Raw genomic sequence first — 21,090 nt, 5'->3', positions numbered from 1 at the left:
CCCAGATTCCTCCCTGACAACACAGGGCACACCTTTCTCCCCAATCCAGCAGCAGCAAAGACAGAGAGAGAGAGAGACGCAAGGCACCAGGAGAGAAAAGGAAACCACAAAGGGACGCAGTGGTCTGAGGACATCATTTAAATCAACACCCCCCCACTGATGGTGCAGGCCTGGCCAGGAGCCCAGTGCTGCTCAGTGCTTCACCTCTTTGCGTTTTTGTGAGGGATGTCAAAGAACTACTAAAATCGAGGAGCCTGGCACTTTCCATTCTTCCATCACCATGGGTTCTGATGGAGATGAAATCTGTGCCCCAGCCACTCAGACATACCCATGAGTTGGCATCAGTGGCACACACAAGAAAGAGCTGTGCAGAATAAGCCTGCTGCCTCCTGTCTATCGTGGGCACAGGAAAGAGGGTCTCTCCCTTCTTGGGGGTACAGGCCCCCAGAGGCATCAATCACCCTGGAGAAGAGCAGGGAGGAGAGCCCACATGCCCATGCAAAATGACTCTGTGCAGTCTTAACGAAGGCCAGCGATGGATGGTGGCCCGAGCTCATTAATCAGAAGGAACACGCTGCCGTCTGCTTCCCCTTCCAGGCCCTCCTGTGCCCTCATCCTGGATTGATCTGTGGCACAGTATGTCTCTGAAGTTGCTGGCACTGGGAACTGACTCTGAAGTACACTGAGAGCAGTCAGAGAAAAACAGGTGCCCCCAGGGGGGAGGACTTAGGGGACGTGCCAGGGGAGGGGCCACCAGTCAGAAAAGGAGGGTGTGGGGCTGGCCAGGCAGGCTCTCACGTTCTCCTGGACACACCCTGGACCAGACTGGGGGTGCTGAGTCTCCAGGAGCCACCAGAACACCCTTAGGGCTGTTCCAAAGCACACCTGCCACCAGGTGCTAACACTTTTTGCCGATATCTTCTTCCAAGTATCCTGTGCGGAGCTGCTGTGCCTCATGCCACCGCTCTCTCTGCACGTGGCCTCATGCCTCCTCACTGCCCACCCCACTCCTACACAGAGGCCTCCCCCTCCCTCTCCAGAGAGCCAGCCTGGCCTAATGCAGCCCCCAGACCCACCACCCAGGTCCCCCTGATCGAATCTATCCTCATCACACCCTAACTGTCCACCCCCCAAACTCCTCCAGCCATGGCCCCTCTCGCCCCCTTCAGGAAGCCTGCCTAACCACCCAGCCTTTACGTTCCTCCTGCCCCTGAAGATATAGCCCACCCCCACTAGCACTTCAGCTTTGTAGGGTCTGTGTTCCATGTCATCTCTGCAGTTTCCTGCCCAGTGTCCTGCGAGCTCCATGACAGCAGGACCAAGTGACATCACTTTCCTCCACAGGTACCTTGCAGATCACCCAGCAGTGGCAATGCACAGCCATTGGAGAGCTGACCCACGGGCCCAGCTGTGTGAACTGGGCCTGGGTTCAAAGGCTGTAGGTGGCAAGGCACAGAGGCCTGATCATTCTTCCTTCAGAAGGCTTCCCTTAAGACTCCAGCCACCAAGTCTGCCCCACCCTCACCTTGGTACAGAGCCACCACTCAGTGCAGGGCTCAATCGCTGTCTGCTTTCATCATTTTACCCTGTCCAGAAGGACTGATTCTGAACTACTTGCAAGGTGCTGTCCGTCTAGGTCTAACACTGTCCTGTTGCATCACATGACCACTGTTAACACATAGAGGGTCAAAGGGAGGCAAGCAGTGATGGAAGCAATGGACCACCAAGAGCTGACCCCAGGAGGGGCGTGCCAGGGAATGGCTCAATCTTAGCTGTGAGATCACAGTTCTGGCCTCTCTGAGCTGTGTGGTTGGAGGGGGAGGGGGAGTGTCAATGGGGTGATGCCCAAGGCCTCTCCAGCACCACCCCCTTGAACTCCACGAATGTCTCCTGCCCCCAGGAATGGATCTCTTGCCACTCTATTTCTCCTTATCAGGGAGAACCTGTCCAGCCCTGTTTGTCACTAATGCCCCTAAGGCCTCTCTCTCACCGCCAAGGTGTCTGGAGAGGGCCCTGGGAAGACTTCTATTTGTTTCCCAATCAATAGCATTGACTGGCTCCTGACATCCAGCATTTCCTGAGATCCCAAATGGTATCAATGCCACAAATGTTCTCCCTAAGCCTTGAAAAACTCCTGCAGTGCATGCCTTTGTGCAGAAACGTCTCCAGAGGGATTTGAAGCTCCAGGCAAAGTTCCCTTGTTGGCCTGAAAAGCATCCTGCTGGGTTTTCACAACTGGAGGCAAGCTAGACTGGTGGCCGCAGGGTCCAGCTCCAGCTCTGGTCACCTGATCTGCTCTCTGCAGTAGGAAGGGAGGGCAGGGGGAAGTCTGATGCCTGAAACCTCCCAGGGCAGAAGCTGTCACACTCCCACAGCTACCAGGGCTTTGGAACTGGATAAATTCAGCATCACAACCTGGATGTCCCAGGCTTAGGAGAGCACTCTCAATTACAGAGGAGACCTGGGGTCTAGGCCTGGCTCTGCCATCAGCATGTGCTATGAGCCTGGATCTCTCTCTCTCTGCCCAGTCCCCCCGGTAGACAGTGGATAAGGTGGATGATCACTCTAGGCTTTTCTGGACTGGGGCTCTTGCCTGGAAGTCACCTCCTCTTCAATGCTGGAAGCTCAAGGCGAGGTTCATTCATCAACTTGGCCTTGCATTTCCCTTCTAGGTTGGGGGAGAGGTTTCCTTGAGGGGGTTGTGCCTCTCAACTCTCTCTCTCTCTCTCTCTCTCTCTCTCTCTCTCTCTCTCTCTCAGTTTTCTGGCCTAAAGAACAGGCTTCGGGAAAAACGACACCTGCAGTTCTTTTCCTTCTGAACTGAGAAAAGATCAAGTCCAGTGGCTTCAGGATCTGGAGCTCTGTTCCATGTTTTCCAGCTCAGACACAATGACTTGCCCAGATTTCCTCTGCCCATTCACAATTTCCTATCCAGATACATTGGGGATTGGGTCCCAAATCTGGGCATCACTCTGAATTCAGAACCTCTCTGGGTTTAAAAGCTCCAGAAGTTTGGTATGTTCCTCCATCCTAAGCTCAAGCCTCTGATACAGCACCCTCAGCAGTTGACCATTCAGTGTCAGTTTACATACCACCCAAGACGAGTCACTCACTACCTTTCCAAGCTGGTCGTTTTCTTGTCAGATTGGTCCAACTGTCAGAAGGCTGGCTCCTTGGGATTTCCTTTCTTTGGGCCTTGTTGTGAGCATGAAGGCCCCTCCCCCCAAAACCAACTTCTTCCCTTTCTCCACGTCAGCCCTTCAGATGATGAGGGGACAGGACCTTCTGAATAGTCTCTTTCCCCCTCACTCTGGTTCCCTCAGCTCTTCTGTCAGCCCCACCACCTCACTGGCACCGTCCTAATGGGACAGCACCCACCACTGAGGTTGAATGCTTTACGTGGTCACAGAGGAGCAGCACAGAGGAGGGAAGGGGGCTGTCACCTCCCTGGTGGGCACATCCTACCTCTCATCTCCCTTATGAATCCCAGTGAGCATGCCAGGGTCTCCCTAGGAGAAATGTGGCTCCTTAAAGCTCTGAATCCTTCCCCAGGAACACAAGGACCTGACGAGTGGCCCCCTCTTCTGCGTGTGGGTGCTCTTCCTCCTTGCGCTCCCCCCTCCCCCTGGCCCTCTTCCCCCCTTCCCCTCCCTCACCTCTCCTGCCTTCTCCCTCCTTGTTCCCGCTCTCCCCTCTCCCTCCTTGTGCCATTGTTGCTGCTTAATAGGGTGTTTCTGGGATGAATAGTGTTTTCAGCCCTGGCTGGGAATACATCCGGCCTTTCCCAGCCCCGCCCTGTCCTCATGGGCACTGGTGGAGTTCTGTGGAGAGCTAGCCCAGACAATGGGCCAGCAGATTCACTTGAGAACTCACAAAAGCCCCACTTCCCTCCGCGCAGTGCAGAGTGACAGGCACAGGGAACAGATCCGCTTCCCTGCATGCAGCCCACGTGGGTTACTGTGAAGGCATGGGGCCCTGCGCAGCAAGGCTGGAGCCCTAGGTCCTCGACCCGGGAAAGCCAGTGACAAGGACCAGCCTCTCTCTAGTCAGAGCTCCCAGAGGCTGGGCAAGCCCTCCCCGCCCCCCGCCCCATGCATTCATTGGGAATATGAGCACCTCCATGCCTGACACGTGGAAGCACCTTGGTGTATTCGCAGAAGGCCCCACATCCTGTGTTTAGAATAGGAGGGGCGAGGGCTTGCAAAAGGGAAGATGGGATACACAGCTCAGGGCACTATGGGATGGGGGCAGAAATGTGCCCAGGATGTGGGTAAGAGCCCTGGGGGCCCATTCAGGTTTGGGTGAATGGGCCAGTGACCGAATCAGCGGGGGAACAAGACACTAACGAGGCTGTCAGCCTACAGTCTTCTCAGGGGAGGAGGCTTATCTGCAATGTATTGGTCCCTAACTCCGTACCAGGAGACCGTGAATTTAAAGGCAGCAACGTGTTGGAGGCCTGGAGAGGGAACACCAAGTTCTGGAATGCAGGTGGGGAGAGTGCATAGGCGGTAAGCAGGGACATGAATGGTTATTCTTCAGCCTCCCAAGGACAGTCAAGTGGTAATATCTAAATGTGGCCATGTTCCAAGACTTCTATTAATTTTTAAATTGAGTAATGCCATCAAGTGTACACTCTTTCTGGTAAGGTGTCAATTCTCTTTGCATCCTCCTGATTTCCATCACCAGTACTACAGGCTGGCTTTCTTGGACAGGAGGGGGGTCACCATTTCCCCACATCATAAGAACTGCCCTAACGTATGATGTGATGACAACTGGCAAACAGCAAACTGTGTCCCTCCTGGAAGCTCCCTTGGTGCTTCACATCTTGGGTTCACATCGCAGCAAAATGACATGGAGCTTTACTCTACACAGCCAAAATTTAGTGTTAAGGCTAGAAATGGCCAGAGACAGTTGAGCTGTGTTTTACATTTCACCATGTTCCTTAGGTACACCTGCCCTTCCTTTTAAAAAATGATGCAAAGCTTTACTTACCAGCAGAGGAAAATACACACCTGCCTTATTTAGAGGACCCCTACCTAGCCAGTTATGATGCAGCTAACAGAGCACTGGAGGTGAAGTCAGAAGACATGGGTTCCAATCCAGCTAAATAATAGCAGTGTGACCTTGGGCAACCTACACAACCTCTCTGGGCCCCAGATTTCTCACCAGTAATATGGGTAAAATATACCTGTTTCTCAAGGTAATATGAAGGTCTAATGATGCTATTGTAAAGTGTTTTTTATGGTACCTGGCCCATAATAATCACTCATTATCTATTATTATTTTGAAACAGTTGGATAAAAAGTTAAGATGTATGCTTTTTAAAAATTTTTTAACTTTTTTTTATTTTTGAGAGACAGAGAAAGAAAGAGAGAGAGAGAGAGAGAGAGAGAGAGAGAGAGAGAACAAGTGGGGGAGGGGCAGAGAGAGGGGAAGACACAAAATCAGAAGCAGGCTCCAGGCTCCGGGCTGTCAGCCCAGAGCTCAGTGTGGGGCTCGAACCCACAAACGGTAAGATCATGACCTAAGCCAAAGTCGGATGCTTAACCAACTGAGCCACCAAGGCGCCCCGATATATGCCTTTTATGACCAGTGTAAGGTCTGTGTCTAGACAGGGGCCCCATGCCCCTTCATTTTTTGCATGTGGACCTCCAATTGTTCCTGCACCAATTGTTGAAGAGACTGTCTTTGCTCCATTTTATTGCCTTTGCTCCTTTGTGAAAGAGAACTTGACTATATTTGTAGGGGTCTTTTTCTGGGCTCTCTATTCTGTTCCATTGATATGTGTATTCTTTTGGAATACCGCACTCTCGGGGCGCCTGGATGGCTCAGTCGGTTGAATGTCCGACTCCAGCTCAGGTTGTGATCTCGCAGTCCGTGAGTTTGAGCCCCACATCGGGCTGTGTGCCAACAGCTCAGAGCCTGGAGCCTGTGTCTCCCTCTCTCTCTGATCCTCCCCTGTCTCTCTCTGTCTCAAAAAAATAAATAAACATTAAGAAAAAAAAAAAAAAAGGAATACCGCACTCTCTTGATTACTGCAGCTTTACAGTAAGTCTTCCCTCCTCTGTGCTGCTCCTCTGTGACCATGTAAAGCATTCAAGCTCAGTGGTGGGTAGTGTCAGTTCTCCACCTCTGCTCTTCAACATTGTTTTGGTTATTTGATGTCTTTTGTCTCTTCATATAGACCTTAGAATCATTTTGTCTATGTCCATAAAATAACTTGCTGGGATTTTCATTAGGATTGCATCGAATCTATAGCTCAAGTTGGGAAGAAGTGACATCTTGACAATATTGAATCTTCCTGTCCACGAACATGGAATATCCCCCTATTTAGTTCTTCTTTAATTTTGTTCATCAGTCTTGCCGTTCATTTCATAAAGATCTCACCCATATCTTGCTAGATTTTATTTTTGAGGGGATGCTAACATATGCTTTTAATAAACAGCCCTTAGAATTTATAAAATGTTTTCACAGACATCATCACATCTTCAAAAGACAGTTGAGAGATAGGCATGTGCCCTACTGCTTGAGATCTTATTACACACACTAGCCATAGTACCATCAGTCGAATGGATCTTGGCTTGCATTCCCTGGACCTCTGTAGGGAACACACCATCTTGGCTGGGAAAGAACACAGCTCTAGAGGAAGTCCTCCAGCCTGTTCAAGAGCACACCTCCCAAGTGGCCTTAGTTTACCACCCAGAAGCTGGGCTGAATGATGTTCACTACGATGGCGTATGCTGGCAGTTGGCAAACTTTCCGTCAAGGGACAAATAGTAAATATTTTAGGCTTTGTGAGCCATAAGGTTTCTGTTACACCTATGTAAATCTGCCATTGCCATTACAGCATGAAAACAGGTTACAGGCTTCATCGTGCCCGTGGCCTACCATCTGCCCACCCAAAATCTAGACAGGAAAAGGGTCTGGCCTGGACAAATGTGCAGACAGAATTTGTTGAGTGAGATTTAAATTTTTTCATGTAATTTTTAATCAACTAATTCCTTATTTTAACATACAATAATAAAATAGCCTTCGAGCTATCAGTACACCTACAAACTTCTGCAGAAGTCTTTGTGACCCTTCAGAACACCAAAAAGACACCAGCTGTGTCCCTGGGTATATTTAGTGAACAAAAACAAAATTAAATATAGTTTATATTGAGTACTCTAAGCAAAGTATATCCATGGAAGATGACTGGCCTAAGTCTGGTCTATGATGCCATCCTCTCTGGCTAACTGGTTTCCACCAGCTTCAGGAAGGAGTTTAAGTCCTTCCTAGAAGGCCTGAAGGAAAACAGAAGAAGCATGGGGAGCACAAGTCTCACTCACCACTACCGAATTTTCAGAGACACATGGGTAACTAGTGTTCCTGTCAGCTGGGAGTCTGTAAACTTGGCACATCAAGAGAAACATGTTGTCATGTTTAGGGAAGAGTCCCCTTTGATCTGATGGGGCCATAATCAGAGGCACAATGAAGGAGATCAGTTGAGATAAAATGCAACATAGCAAAACCAGGTGGTAGAAGGAGAAGAGTCAGCAGATGGGCAAAGGGGGCTTTAGAAGGGAAGCCAACAGCAAGATGCTCAATCAAAACAAGCCAAGGCCTACCCAGGAATCATGGGGAAATGGCAAAGCTCTGCCCGCCCTCCACAGCCTAGAGGGCAGCCGGGGGATAATGGACACAGCAAGGCTCCTGTCACCACCAATACTGAATTTATGCAACTACAACCAAAGAGTACCAAGGAGTGCCAGCAACCACTAAAAGCTAGGAGGGAGTGAAGGAACAGATTATTCCTCGGAGCTTCCAGAAGGAATCGATTTGGCCAACACCTTGATTTCAGACTTCTGGCCTCCAAAACGGTGAGAGAATAAATCTTTGTTGTTCTAAGCAACTAGCTTGTGGCAATTGTTTATGGTAGCCCTAGGAAGCTAATCCAGCCAGGAATGGCATATTCCCTCCATGACTCCAGGGTCATGGTCTGTCTTGTCTACACCTATATCCTCAGGTCCAGGCACATTGTAAATACTCACCACCTGCTAAGTGCATGGATGGCCAAGGCTGCTGCAAGCCCTGAGCTGGCTGATGGGTGGCCCCTGGGCCTGAGAGTAGGACAAGGGGTGGGAGATAGCTGGTCAAGGCACTGGCCTGAAGGCTGTGGAATTCTCTGACTTGGGAAGTCCTAAGTTCAAGTGCATTGGAGCACTGGGGTGAGCAAGTGTAGCAAGTGACAACAGAGGTTGGAAGTCCAGCAGGAAGTAGTAATCAGGTTCCTGAGAAAACCATGACCCTGGATCTTGTGACTATCCTGAAAAACTACTTTCATCACCTCAGTCTGTAAAAGAATCCTCGGAGCTAAGTGGTATGAACTATCAGGGCCCTGGGGAGGACAGCAATGGTCAGGGAAGATTTCCTGCAAGAGCCAGACTACAGGCACCTCTCGGATTCTGCAAAGGATTTGGATGGGAGAAGACATAAGGGATTGGAAGGTTTGGAGCAAGGTTTCCCAAAGGGTACTATGTGGAACTGGGAAACAAGAACATATGCTCCAGGGAAAAAAAGGTTACGTGGTCCAATTAGTTAGAAAAGTTAGTTAAACCAGTGTCCTTACCACAAGACTCTTTGGTAAGGATAAAGGGGTGGGTTGTGAAGCGGGGCTCCAGAAACAGACCATCCTCAGTAGCTAACACGGGACAAGTATTCTGGCTGCCAAGGAGAGGGATGGTAAATGGTAAATGGGTGGCAGAGAGTGGGCATGGCAGGGCCAGGCTGGTGTCAGCCTGCAGAAAATAGGACCTGTCCCCACCGTTCTCAGCCTTCCACCCATACGACTCAGGAGGTGGTCTGAAGTCAGAGGTGAGGAGGACCCAGGCTGTGGTAGAGACATACCAGGTAAGACACACGAACATGAGTGTCACTATGCCTTCTCTGGTGAGGAAGGAGATTTCCTAATTACAAAAAGAAGGCAAGATGACAGGGCACACACTGTTTATTTTCATTTCATATCCTTTAAGATGAGCTTGATGACAATGCTCCACCTTGGTACAACTATAGCGCCCCCAAACAGCACATTGATCCTGATTGTATCCATTGTCAGCTCACTCCTTGCTGGCAATCTCTGCCCTAGCTCCCCAAACTGTGCTCATGTCAAGAGGGGGCCATGGGAAATGAAGCAGGTAGGAAGGAGCCCCATGCCTGGGGCAGAGGAGGGAGGCCCTCACCACTCCCTGAGCACAACCCAGCCCAGCTGACCCCCAACTTCATCTTCAGAGCCCCATCTTCTCCAAAGAACCCTGCTTCCCAGCATCCTGGGCCTCTGAAATTCTCTCCCCACTTCTGGCAAAGAAGAACCCCAGACAGAACAGTGTGGTAAGTCCCACGGGCCATACTGTCTGGCCCCTGTAAATCCACCCATCACAGGCTGCCTTTGCTCTTCTCCCTTTCCTGTGCACCTTTATCTAGCAGGCAGTCTCTACAGATGTGCTAAAATCATGGATAAAGCACGTGTGTTTTCCAAAGTGGAGCTCCCCCCTCCTACCTAGGGAATCAAGAATGCCCAGCTAGGTCACCGGAAGAATGCCTGACAGGCTCTGGGAGGCTCCTGGGCTCCCTCAACCTGCACTTTTGGTAGCTCCAGGCAGGAAAATTGAGGGAAGCTGATCCCTGGTGGTTTCTCAACCTCCTCCATCTTCAATTTGCATAAAGCTTCCAAAAGAACAGCCTCCCCAAAAGATGGGGTCTTTCTGCAATTACTGGAGAATGAGGCAGACCCTCACGGTGGATCAGCCTCACCCACCCTCCACCCAGCTGCCTCTGCTCCCACATGGCCTGAGGGACTGTCGGGGTGACCAGCCACAAAGCTGCCGCTCCCCCCTCATTACTTTTGCTCGGCAGACTCGGCTCCTGTGTAGATCATTTGTTACTCAAAATACAGCCCTGCTACTGGGGACTGGATACCTGTCACCAGGTGCAAAGCTCTCTTCCCCCAAGGTCCTCTGGTTAAAGCAGAGAGGTGGAAGAGCTAGGCACGGTTGACCAAAACCAGCAACTTTTGTCAAAAAATAGGTCTCTTTCAGACTGGCTAAGCTCGAGCATATTGTATAAACACTACACATAGATGCTTTAAAGCAATTTTTAAAGTTTGTCTTCCGTAAATTACATCAACGTCTCCCCTGACCACCTCACAACTGTGACTTGCTGCAGAATTCATTTTCTCATACCTACACACGGGATCCACAGAAGCCAGCTTGGGTTTGCACCCTCGAATCCCTTGCCATGACCCCTCCACTGGGAGGTATTTCTCTCAATCATGTACTTTACCCCACAGTGAGAATCCAAAATGACCCCTAGCTCCAAAGCCTAAAGGCCCCACCCCCACGGGCCCTCCTCCCAAACAGGCTGTGGAAGATGTCCCACTCCACAGTGCCCACCTCCTCCACAAAGAACTGTGCCTGTCTCCCACAGCCCCTCGCCCTCCCCACCCCTTCCGCCACCCCAGCAGCTGCCTTCTTTCCAGAACCACCACAGAAAGATGAAAGGGACCATGTCCCTTAAACACAAGAGAATATTTTGAGCAGAGAATTAACAGCAAATTAAACTGGTTTCATTGTACTCATTCATGCACAAAATGAGTGTGGGAGTTAAGCAGAGAAAAACCAAACAGGCAATGTGTTGCGATAATCAGAGGGCAGAACCAAGCCTCAGAAGGAAATGATCACTCAGGGGAGGAAAGCGCCACGCGGCCTGGGCTCCTAATTGGTCGGCAGCGCTGCCTCTTCTCACAGCCGGCCTCCTTTCCAGGGCTGGGAACTGCACAGGGTGACTGTGGAGCTGACTCCAATGAGCTCCCTTTGGCAGCAGCCAGTCCCGTCAAGGCGGACGCACCCTTCTCCAAGTGCCCAGGCGCCTGCCCCCCCCAAAGAACGCAGGGGCTCTGGGGCCAGAGCAGATGCTTGCACTGGCTCTGCACAGGCTCAGGAAGCAATGTTACAGCAACAACCAACTAGGGCCCACGTTCCTCCAGCCAGTCTCCCTCCCAGGCACATTTGGCTGCAGTGAGGTCGCGGTGGAACTGCTCAGCATAGGCATGACGTCCGAGTCCACGGGTCTCCTGTGGATTCATCAGAATCCAGGATTAGCAGCAAGAGAATAACAGCCTGTAGAATGCCGAACAATTTTAAACAGCCTCACAAATCTCTTTTCCACCAACTCTGCCTGGTTAATCTATTATCTGGTTCCCATCTCTGGTGGGTACCCGAGCCCCACCTTTTGCCGAGGCCTCACCACTGCCATCCCTAGAAACGTACACAGGGCCCTAGCTGGTGGGAGGGGAATGTCCATGAGCAGGCAGTAAGTGAGAGGACTCTGGACCCCCAGCCCCCAGGACCAGCTGAGAAGGTGATCCTATGCAAATTCATTTTTAATGGCAAGCAATGCTGTTAAATGTGCCAAATTCCCCATACAGGCCCACACACCTGGCCTCGGGGCAAGCTGGGGCCTCGCTCTTGGGCAGACTGCTTTAGAGGCCAGAGAGGGTACATGTGACACTCCAGCTCCTCCCTGCCCCCACCCTCCTCCACACACCCACCCTGGCTTTTCCAGCACAAAGGGGGCCCCCCTTAACAGCCAGACTCCATGAGCTGCAGGGGTACCTGGCATGCAAGAGCCCAGGCTGGAGCCACATGCTAGCAGGCTGCTCAGGACCTCACCTGCCTTAACCACCTCACACAAAACACTCTGCCACCCTTGGCTTGTCACAGAGCAACCCAGGGCTCTAAGTATGGTGCTTGCACTTCCTTTTCTATTTCTTCTTAATACATAAAAGAAGATAAAAGGAAGAAGTTAAGCTTAGTCCTTCTGAGTGTACAGACGGCCCCTGGTGCCCTCCCTGGGGCTCTGGTAGGGGTCATGTGTCAGGCACAGCTTCCCAGGTGTCCTGAGAGAAGCACAGGAGGACAGCATGCAGAAGGGTGACCAGCGTGCCCTAACTGTGTGTTCATTTCAGCGTGACACTGCAGCTTATAGATGCCTGGCAAAGAGCGTATAATCTGGTTTAGACCAAATGAACCCTTATAAAAATAGAATCAGTGGCTCTAAAAGATTCCTGCAAAGAACTCACAAGTTGAGCCATTCCAGTACTGCAAGCGTAAATAAAGCCCATGAGCCTGAGGTTGCTGACACTTGCCCTACATCTAGTAATTGCTCTTCATCAGCCACACAAGGAGCTAAGAGCCATGCTAGTCTAATCAGATCTGAAAAGAAATTGGCCAAAAACATCAAATAATCAAGAAGACTATTTGAGATGTGGATATATACCCGCTATTGCTAATGATGCACCTTTCCCTGAGTGTGTATTTTGCCTTGCTCTCCCAGCTAATGAGATTAAGGAGACATTTTAATCATAGCAAGATATTTTAAAATATTGTTTTTTTCATCTTTATCTGATTTTTAAGTAATTTTTATTTTACTGTGTATATTAAAATGCACAGAATATATTAGTACAGCAGCACAGACACATTCACACAACACAGAAATATATAGGTACTGGAGTGCATGCTTGACCCAAGGTCCCAGAGATTTACCACCATCCTCCTTCTAGAGAGTCAAGCCAAAGCCCTCTACCCCCTCCTGAATTCCTGGCTCCCTCCTCTTACCTGTTTTGACTCTCATCTCTTCTCTGTGTTTGCTCTCTGAATACCTTCCAATAAGTCCATTTGCCTCCACCCCCATTGGCATCACCAACTCATGCCGGCCCCCTCTCCTGCTGGACAACAGCATCAACCTAACTTCAGTCTCGCCCCCCTTTATCCCCATCCCAAACCCATCCTCCATCTTGCAAACAGGTCAGGCTCCCTAAAATGCAAATCTGATCATAACCCTCTGGCCCAAAAGCTTTCAACAGCTTCGTGGACATGGGGGGAAAGTCCAAGCTTCCTTCTCCTCCTCCTCCACATCATCATCATCATTGTTACCAATAACATCCAGTAATCCCTTTCTATTGCCAGGCACCGTTGCTAAATGTCCTGCATCCGCTACCTCTCTGAATCTCCACAGTCCTTTCAGAGGTGATCATAGGTACTCTGTCCACTCTGCAGATGAGGCTTAAAGAGTTTAAAAGACCTTCCAGGTCCCCGCAGCTCAGTGCTACCTCTGCTTTTCACCCCAGCCCTCTTTCACCACAGTGACCAGCTCCTTAGAGCTCTTCTCAGTGCTGGCATGTCCGTCCCCTCTTTCACCCAAGCCTTACCTCCCTCCCCTTCCCTTTCCCTGGGTGACTCTTCTCACTGGCTGGCTTTAGCATGGATGCTGCCATCAATGACATGTCTCCTGCCTAGGCCACAGTCACCAACGGCTGCTGAAGCAGTAGGTGAAAGGCCTATGGGGAAACCAAGTCAAGCCAAACCTGTTCAAGCCTCTGACTCTAACTTCCAGTTTACAGGGTGTGCAAGAGCCCCAGCAGCACGCTAATTAACTGACACCATGGGGGTGTGATCAGCAAAACCCAGACTCCGTGAAACTCTGCAGGACACACAACCTGGTCATTCAACAATCAAATTACTTGAGAAAATAAGACGGCAGGGGAACCTATGGATTAGAAGAGACAAGTCAGCCAAATGTAACAGGTGGATCTTGTCTGGATCCTGATTTGAATAAACCAACTATAAAAACTTTTATGAGACACACAGGGAAATTTCAACACTGACTGGATATTGGAGAACGCTAAGAAGTTAGGTTAATTTTTTTAGATGTAATAATGGTATTGTAGTTATGTTAAAGAAAGGAAAGATCAACATATTTATCTATGTAAAAAGTATTAAATTATGCTTATTATGGATAAACAAGACCAAAAGATAAAAGCTGTTTTGAAAACAAGTTGTCTACCCCAAGCCCCCAAGTATGAATTAGGTATTTGTATGAATTCTCAAAGAATCCCTGAATTTTCCCGTCAGACCAATCACTACACGTTTAAGTAACAATTTCATTAATGCCATTCTTTCCCATGCAACTGTTAGCTGTGTGAGGGCAGAAATGTGTCTTTTGGTCAGCGGTGGGTCCTCTGGACGTGTATGTATGTACACCCACGCATGCACATTCCCCCCAACACCTACAGACACCCACAAGTACCTCTACCCACACACATGCCCCTCCCACCTCTCTGCCCAAGGCTACCTTCCCACTCGGCCCCATGAGCCCACACTGGAAGAAGAGGCTCCATGACCCACCTGGCCCCACCAGGTCACGTCACAGTGTGCTTGCTATCTCCTCACTTCTGAGGCTCAAGGTTCTTCCTCTCCCTTCCAACAACCCTACTCACCTCTAACTCACCCTACACACATGCCATTGCCAGAGCCTTCTTCCTTAATTACCACTTTCACCCAGCCTCCTCCTGGCACAAAATCCTTAGGATATTAGCTCTACTCAACCAATTACAAAAAATGAGCAGCCAGTATGCACATGCACCATGCTAGGCCTACTGGCAGATCTAAAGTTGTACACGATTAAGATCCCTGCTCCTAAAGGCCTCAGTTTCTCAGCCAGGATGGTCACAATTACAGCCACCCAGACTGAGTACCTACTGTGTGCTTTACCTACATCACCCCACATGCTTCCCACAGAAGCCTAATGGGCAGACTGTATTATCACATTTCTATAGAAAGAGAAACCGGGCTCAAAGATGAGGCCTCAGAACATGCTGCAACCAGGGCCTGATTCCAACTAAGGCCTTATCTAACCCTAAAGTCCATTCTCCTAGGATAGTTTTATCAGCTTATACACCAAAGACATCCCTGACCCACCTGGCCTATGTATTGCCACTCCTGGCGTAGAAAGAAGCTCTGAGTCCATCAGTCACCTCATCGTCTCACAAACTCACCAGGTATAGTTATGACTTCCCACCAGTATCCCTGCTGTGTGTGCCTACCCTCCCCTCAATAAACCCAAAGTTGCATGTGTGTTTGGGCACTTGAAAACAAGGAAGAGATCAACTTTAGAATGTGATAAACATTATCCTTGGAAATACATTTATTCTGTACAACAGGAAGGGGTACTTGAGCTGGGGCTTAGCACACGAGGAGAAGTGTGCTAGTCAAAGAAACGTGGAAAGGAATTCTAGGCAGAGGAAACAGCAAGAGCAAAGGCACTGACACATGCAAGAATTGTGTGTTTGGGGGGATTAGCAAGCTGCCCAGTGTAGGATCTCAGATGCACTGACAAGAGCGAATTAACACTCAGGTCAACCTGAGTTAGGAGCTGTCTCATTCTCTGCCCTGAACATCCAGCAAAAATTTTCCATAATCCCCAGGTCCCCATGGCTGAGGATGATGAGAAAGAGGATGATTAGGACAATGATGATGAACTTCATGTACCAAGAGTCCAAAGTGTCTTTTCTACTCCTAACTCCTGGGAAACGCCCATGATATGAAGAGCCCACGGCCCTCTGCTTGCCCTCCACTTACCGATCCACACTACACAAGGAAGTTAAGAAAATCGGAACTGCTACGTAGGGGCGTCTACCTCATCTGTTAGGAGACCACTAAGAACTGGCTCAAGACACCCTCTAAGACCATGCCGCCCTGCACGCTGCCCTCAGGAGGCTGGGCAGAATCAGAAGTGGGAGCTGAGCTCCCAGCCAGCATGCTGTATACCTGGCATGGCATACGTTTCATTCCCACAAGGAAGCAAAACATCAGGGCACTTCCGGGGACTGGAGGCAGAGCTCCCGAAGGCTGGACCCACCTCCTGAGAAGGCCTGGAGCTTCTCAGCCTGGAAATGAAATGACACACGCAGAGGGCAGACAGTTCCACACGGGAGCATCAGCTGTTTCCTCAGTAAGCAGACAGACCCGCGCAGACACTGCTCTCCTCCACAGATGGGCGCCTAGAAAACACAAAATTGCTTCCAAACTACACACTGTGCTGAAGCCCCGTATCACCTGCCAGCATGCTGAATGCCGAACCTCTCTTGCAATCTCCTGGGAGTCTGGAGCATCAGGGCTGGCCTGCCACCAGCGACACAGAGAAGGCCAATCTGTGCCACTAAATGAGACCATGGGGTCAGCAGGAAGGAGGAACCAGTGGAGACTGGGCTGGAAATCCTACAGACTCAGCTTCTCCACCCAGTCCTGCCTTCAGCACTCAGTGCCACTGTGATCAAGTCATTTTCCCCAGCTGAACACGGGGCTGCTAATGAATCCCCTTTACAGGATGACACTTGGAGGTGACGACTGTAAAAACATAACTTAGAGGAGGCTGGGCATGAAGTGGATAGCTGAGATGACAAAACACTTGGCCTCTGTGCAGCCACACCTCTCCCCTCACCCATGACAGACACTGCCAGCAGCCCAAGCACACTAAGCCACCAGGGCACAATCCTTCTCATGGCAGCCCACCCCACCGACATGCCAATCGATGCCACTGGCACAGGAGATAGCATCGATTTGCCCTCTAGGGATTAATCAGGCTCCAAGTCACGAATCCTTGAGGGATGTTTAATGGTGAAACACAGGGCGTGTCATGGCCTTGGGCCATGGTCCACATGCAGTTTGGGCTCTAAGAGAAGAGAAGGGAGGCTGCCTACAGAAGCGGCTCTAAAACCCCTCCCTTCCTCACATCACTGAGACCCAGCTGCCCACCAGAAAGATGATTCCCCTGGGGAAGGAAGGCAGACACACCCACTCAGGCTGGAGTCCCAAACCAGCCCCCATCTTTCATAGCTAGTCCCAAGATGTCTGAGCCAGGATGAAGGAGGGTCTGAAGTAGGTAATAACGGTCCTAAAGTGAGAAGTGACCATCCATCCTTCATTCATTCCATGTGTCAGTCAACAGTGCAATGGAAGGATGGGCTGGCTACTTCAGTCAGAGCCAGGAGTCGGGCCAGGCAGTCCAGAGGAAATGCCCCTCTGAATTTTAGATGAGTCATGTCCCTGAAGAGACCAGCAGGGAAGGCATTCTGGGCAGAGGAACAATGGTGCCTAAGGACTGGACACACCTGTGGTGGGAGGGCCACCTTAAGGGACCTGCCAATGACCCTACTACCCTGCCTTGCTGACTTGCAGTCACACTCTCCTGCAGGGCTGCTGCTGCCTGCCCCCAACCCCATGCCCTTGGCCTGAGTCCCAGGGGTCAGAGAACAGCTAGGATCGCAGCATCCTTCCACAGCAACTATGTAGACCCTCATGGTTTCCCAGGCCAAAGGAAGGTGGAATCTTCCAGAATCCTAAGAGTGAGGAGCTGACCAAGAATAAAACCACTCTTTATGAATATGGCGAGGGGAGATTGGGGTATGCCCAGAATCCCCTGACTTAAACCTGTTTGTGAGAAAGCATCAGGGAACAACTCTGCCCCCACCTTTTCAAGAAAACTCTCCAAGGCACACTCATTTCACCAAAGAGCCAGAGTCTCCCCCGTCCACACACACCTTGTGTAGGCCCATGCCTCCACTCTCAATACAGTCCTCCTGGTGACAAGACAGATATCACGTGAGCAGAGTGACATTCGCCAGGAGGCAACTCCCCACTGAGCGGTTCCCACACCCCATCATGAAGCTGAACTACCAGGGCTGACCCTTCACCAACCTCTGCCCCTGTGAATCAGAAGGCTCATGTGGGGCCCTGGGACAGGGGCCTGAGGACAACTACAGCTTCCAGCCAGATTCCCACCTCTGTCAACACCAAACCCACGGTGCTTTCTAGCAAGTCTGCCTGAGTAGGGCTGCCCTCTGAGCCTGACACTGCAGGGGACTACTGATGAGCAAAGCAAGAGGCTTGTGGGCAGAGGACATGGGCTGGAGGAGGTCAACTGTGTAACGATCTACAGTAGAGACCAACCCGCTGGGGAGCAGGCCTTGGACAGGAGGAAACCATCAAGTCACTCAGCAAGAAGAAAGGTGAGCAGCGGCACGCCAGTGTGGGTGGAGACAATGATTGTCAGAGTAGTAATAGCAACGTTCACCACCACGGCGTCAAGTATTACCGGATTCTCACGGCATGGTCTCAGTGCCTCTGTCAGTCTTCAGTGACCCCATGAGGTAGGTTCAGTGATTATCCCCCTTCACTGACAGGATAATTGGATAATTTGCATCCAGTGTGACAGGTTATGAGAAGGAGGCCACCAAGACTGAAGAACACTGGTTGAAGAGAAAGGTAGACATCCAGCAGATACGCGGCAAACACAGATGGGGCATCTCTGAGGTGGCTTCTACAAGGAGGCCTTGGAGGACCTTTGGGGACATGAACAGTCTGCAGGTCTGGGCGGTCTGTGTGGTATCTCACAGCTTCTTTCCCTGACCTTGAGGTGCCATAAACCTGACCTGGTAATCCATTAAAAGACTTCCATGTCCACATCTCCCTCTTGCTACAACTCCCTGCTATTGGCTACATGGAAGAAAGTTGGAGGAGTCCAAGAGAAGATTCCAGTTCCTTGCTTCTCTCCAACCCCTACCCCAACCCCAAGCCTGTTTGCCTGTTCCAACAATGATTGGCATAGGCTGCAGAAACTGGAACTGAAAAAGAAAGGTAGAGGGTGACCGAATGGAAGGACCCACACACCTTTCATTTTGGATTTCAATTGTGCCCACTCCCCCTCCCCTTGCCCATCCATTTCAAAATGCAGGAGAAAAACCTGTCATGCTTTTCCTATTATCGGCCCACCTTCTCAAGCAGTTTAAACTTGAATAGAAACTTAAGCTGCCCTTCTTAACATTCAGGTGGCTTTTCCTCGTAGACTTATAAACAGCAAATTCACTTTTGCTTACACGAGTACTAGAAGGATATTTGAGCATGTTTAATGGGAAAAGTACATGTTTTCACATTCTGTATCTGCACACAAAAGGTCCCTAGCACCACATTTTACTTTTCAGCTTCTTCCAAGCCTAGAAAATTTCCACTTCAAAGCCGTGGCTTTCTTATTTTCTTTGTGGAAAAAAATGCATTGGTAACAGTTCGAGATTATTCTCTCCAAGACCTTTACTCTCCCTCTGCTTGTGATGGCCGGAAAGACAGGCAGTCACTGTCCAACACCCGCCTTCTGCACCGGGCACCAAGACCATTCCTGCGTCCATCTGGACCCTGATTCTCTGTCACTGAGCGAAATGCTTAATTCACTGGGCATCCAGAGAGCCAGCAAACGCAGAGTGAGAAGACAAGATAGAGGTGGCTTTGATCTCTGTGGGTGTCAACTCCTGGGGGCCAGGCTTGGCTAGAAAAAGGCAAATCTGCAGGGCCATGGGAGAGCAGGGGTGAGCGAGCGGAGGGCATAGGGCTCTCCCCCATTCAGACTCCTATTTTGCATTGATTTCTTCTAAATAACACCTTCTAAACTACAAATCTCCAGAAGAGAGGGGGCTGGTTATGAAAGCAGAAGCTTCAGCTATACATTAAGTCCTACTTCCCTGTTGAAGCCCAAGGCTGGAGGCTGCCACTCCCTTCAGATGCTACAGATTTACTGAACTCCAACAGGAAAAGGAGAGGCCCTAGCATCACTGCGACGGTTCCTCGTTCCCCGAGACAAAGAGAAAATGAGAAACTACAGAGAAAAATACCAGGTAAGGGAATCAAACCATCAGAAGGGGATGTTTTCCAGGAACAAAGCGTTTGGCTCTTCAACACACCTCTGTGGATCAGAGGTGCCCACAGGAGGAGGCAGGGGAAATGTACTGCCTCTGACTGATATAGTCACAAAACGCTGCGCTAAGGAGTGCATCTCAAAAAGCCCAGAGAGTTTGATGACAGAGGCTGGTCGGTCTTCCACATTGGAGCCATTGGTCCCAACAGAACTCCCCATCCTTCTTCCAGAACCTTATTTCATTTGCCATAACCCAAAGAAAGAACCAAACCAACAGCTCACGGCTTCATAAACACCACTAGATGGGGAGAAGGACAATAGAGAGAGTACAGACATCAGAGAAGAAACAGATGGACAAGGTGCCACCTTTCCTGGAGGTAAGGGGTGGCTGACGTGACCTCTTGGAAGACTTGTAGGCTGAGAAGACCCAGTCTTTGCATTTCTGCTTCAGAGGTCAAATCATATCATTAGAAGGGGCCTCAGATGAGAAGCTGACCCTAGGGGAGGGGGTCTCAAGGTAGCACAGTGAGTTGGGTCCACTCAGAGCCCAGGCCTTGCCACCACTCTGCACTTCTTTCCATAAGTCACGCTGTGCCCAGCTCAGATGCGGTGACAGCGGGAGATCCCTGGCCAGGACACCTCACGATGAAGTCACCAACTCAGTTCAATGAATCTGAAATGAGCCAATGCACACTGGGCTGCAGAATCCCAGGCTGGCAGAGGTTCAGTCACTACCCTTCAGGCTCCATCTTTGGTGAGGAGAAATCAGCATGGGCTCACCTCAACAAGAATGGGCCATGCACAAGAATAAAGGTGGGTGAGTGAGGGTGGGAAACAGAGGGAGCTATGAAAAGAGAAATTTCACACTTCAGTGCAAACCTCTCCTGACAACTCAGTGAAGAAAGACAAAGCCGCCGTTGCTCTTGGCATTCTTTTCCTTCCTTCACTCAGTTCTGCCCACAGGTACCCTAGGGAGTACCTGCTCTGCAGATAAAACCCAGAATGGAACAGACAGGAGCCCAAATGCCAGGCACAGTGTGGTCCGGAGGGACAGACAGATAACCCTCAAGGAGTGGCCCAAATACTCATGTCATGACCACTGCACTAGGTGACACAGAAGAGGATGACAGTGGGTGGTGAAGACAACAGGACCAAGCTCATGTAGATGATGAGATGCTTCCCGGAGGAAGCAGCTTTGAGGCTGAGCCTGGAGGGATGAGCAAAAGGGCCTGATGAAGGAAAGGAAGGAGCTGGTGCCTAGCAGGACTGTCAGGCAGAGGTGAGGGTGAGGCCAAAGCCCTCATGGAGTCTGGCACTTCTGAGCAAGAGAAAGGCTCTTATGGGGCCCGAGAGAGAGAGAAAGAGAGAGAGAGAGAGAGAGAGAGAGAGAGAGAGAGAGATTGAGAGAGAGAGTAGGGCACATAGTACGCACTTGCACTGGACAGAATGGGAGGGGAAGCAGGCAGGCTGGGCCTCATAGGCCGCATTAAGATGTTCTTTGTTTGGATTTATGGTTTGTTCTCTTGCTTTTCT

At 50.3% G+C, this 21,090-nt stretch overlaps 1 protein-coding gene across 2 annotated transcripts in view; it reads right to left on the bottom strand.

Annotated features, from left to right (window-relative positions):
• The window catches only part of EPHB1 (EPH receptor B1), a 431,880-nt gene that overhangs the window by 308,391 nt on the left and 102,399 nt on the right, over window positions 1–21,090 (bottom strand). The window contains exon 1 of one of the 2 annotated variants that reach the window (XM_040480246.1): window positions 1,240–1,629. The exons of the other annotated variant lie outside the window; for it this stretch is intronic. The gene's annotated coding sequence lies outside the window, so the exon portion shown is untranslated. Of the gene's footprint in view, window positions 1–1,239; window positions 1,630–21,090 lie in introns of those variants that run through there. 2 annotated transcript variants of the gene reach the window in all.

The sequence above is a fragment of the Herpailurus yagouaroundi genome, unplaced genomic scaffold (genome assembly GCF_014898765.1).
Source record: "Herpailurus yagouaroundi ecotype Mexico unplaced genomic scaffold, PumYag 159, whole genome shotgun sequence".
NCBI classification, from domain to species: domain Eukaryota; kingdom Metazoa; phylum Chordata; class Mammalia; order Carnivora; family Felidae; genus Herpailurus; species Herpailurus yagouaroundi.
This window is presented reverse-complemented; position numbering and strand designations above follow the sequence as displayed.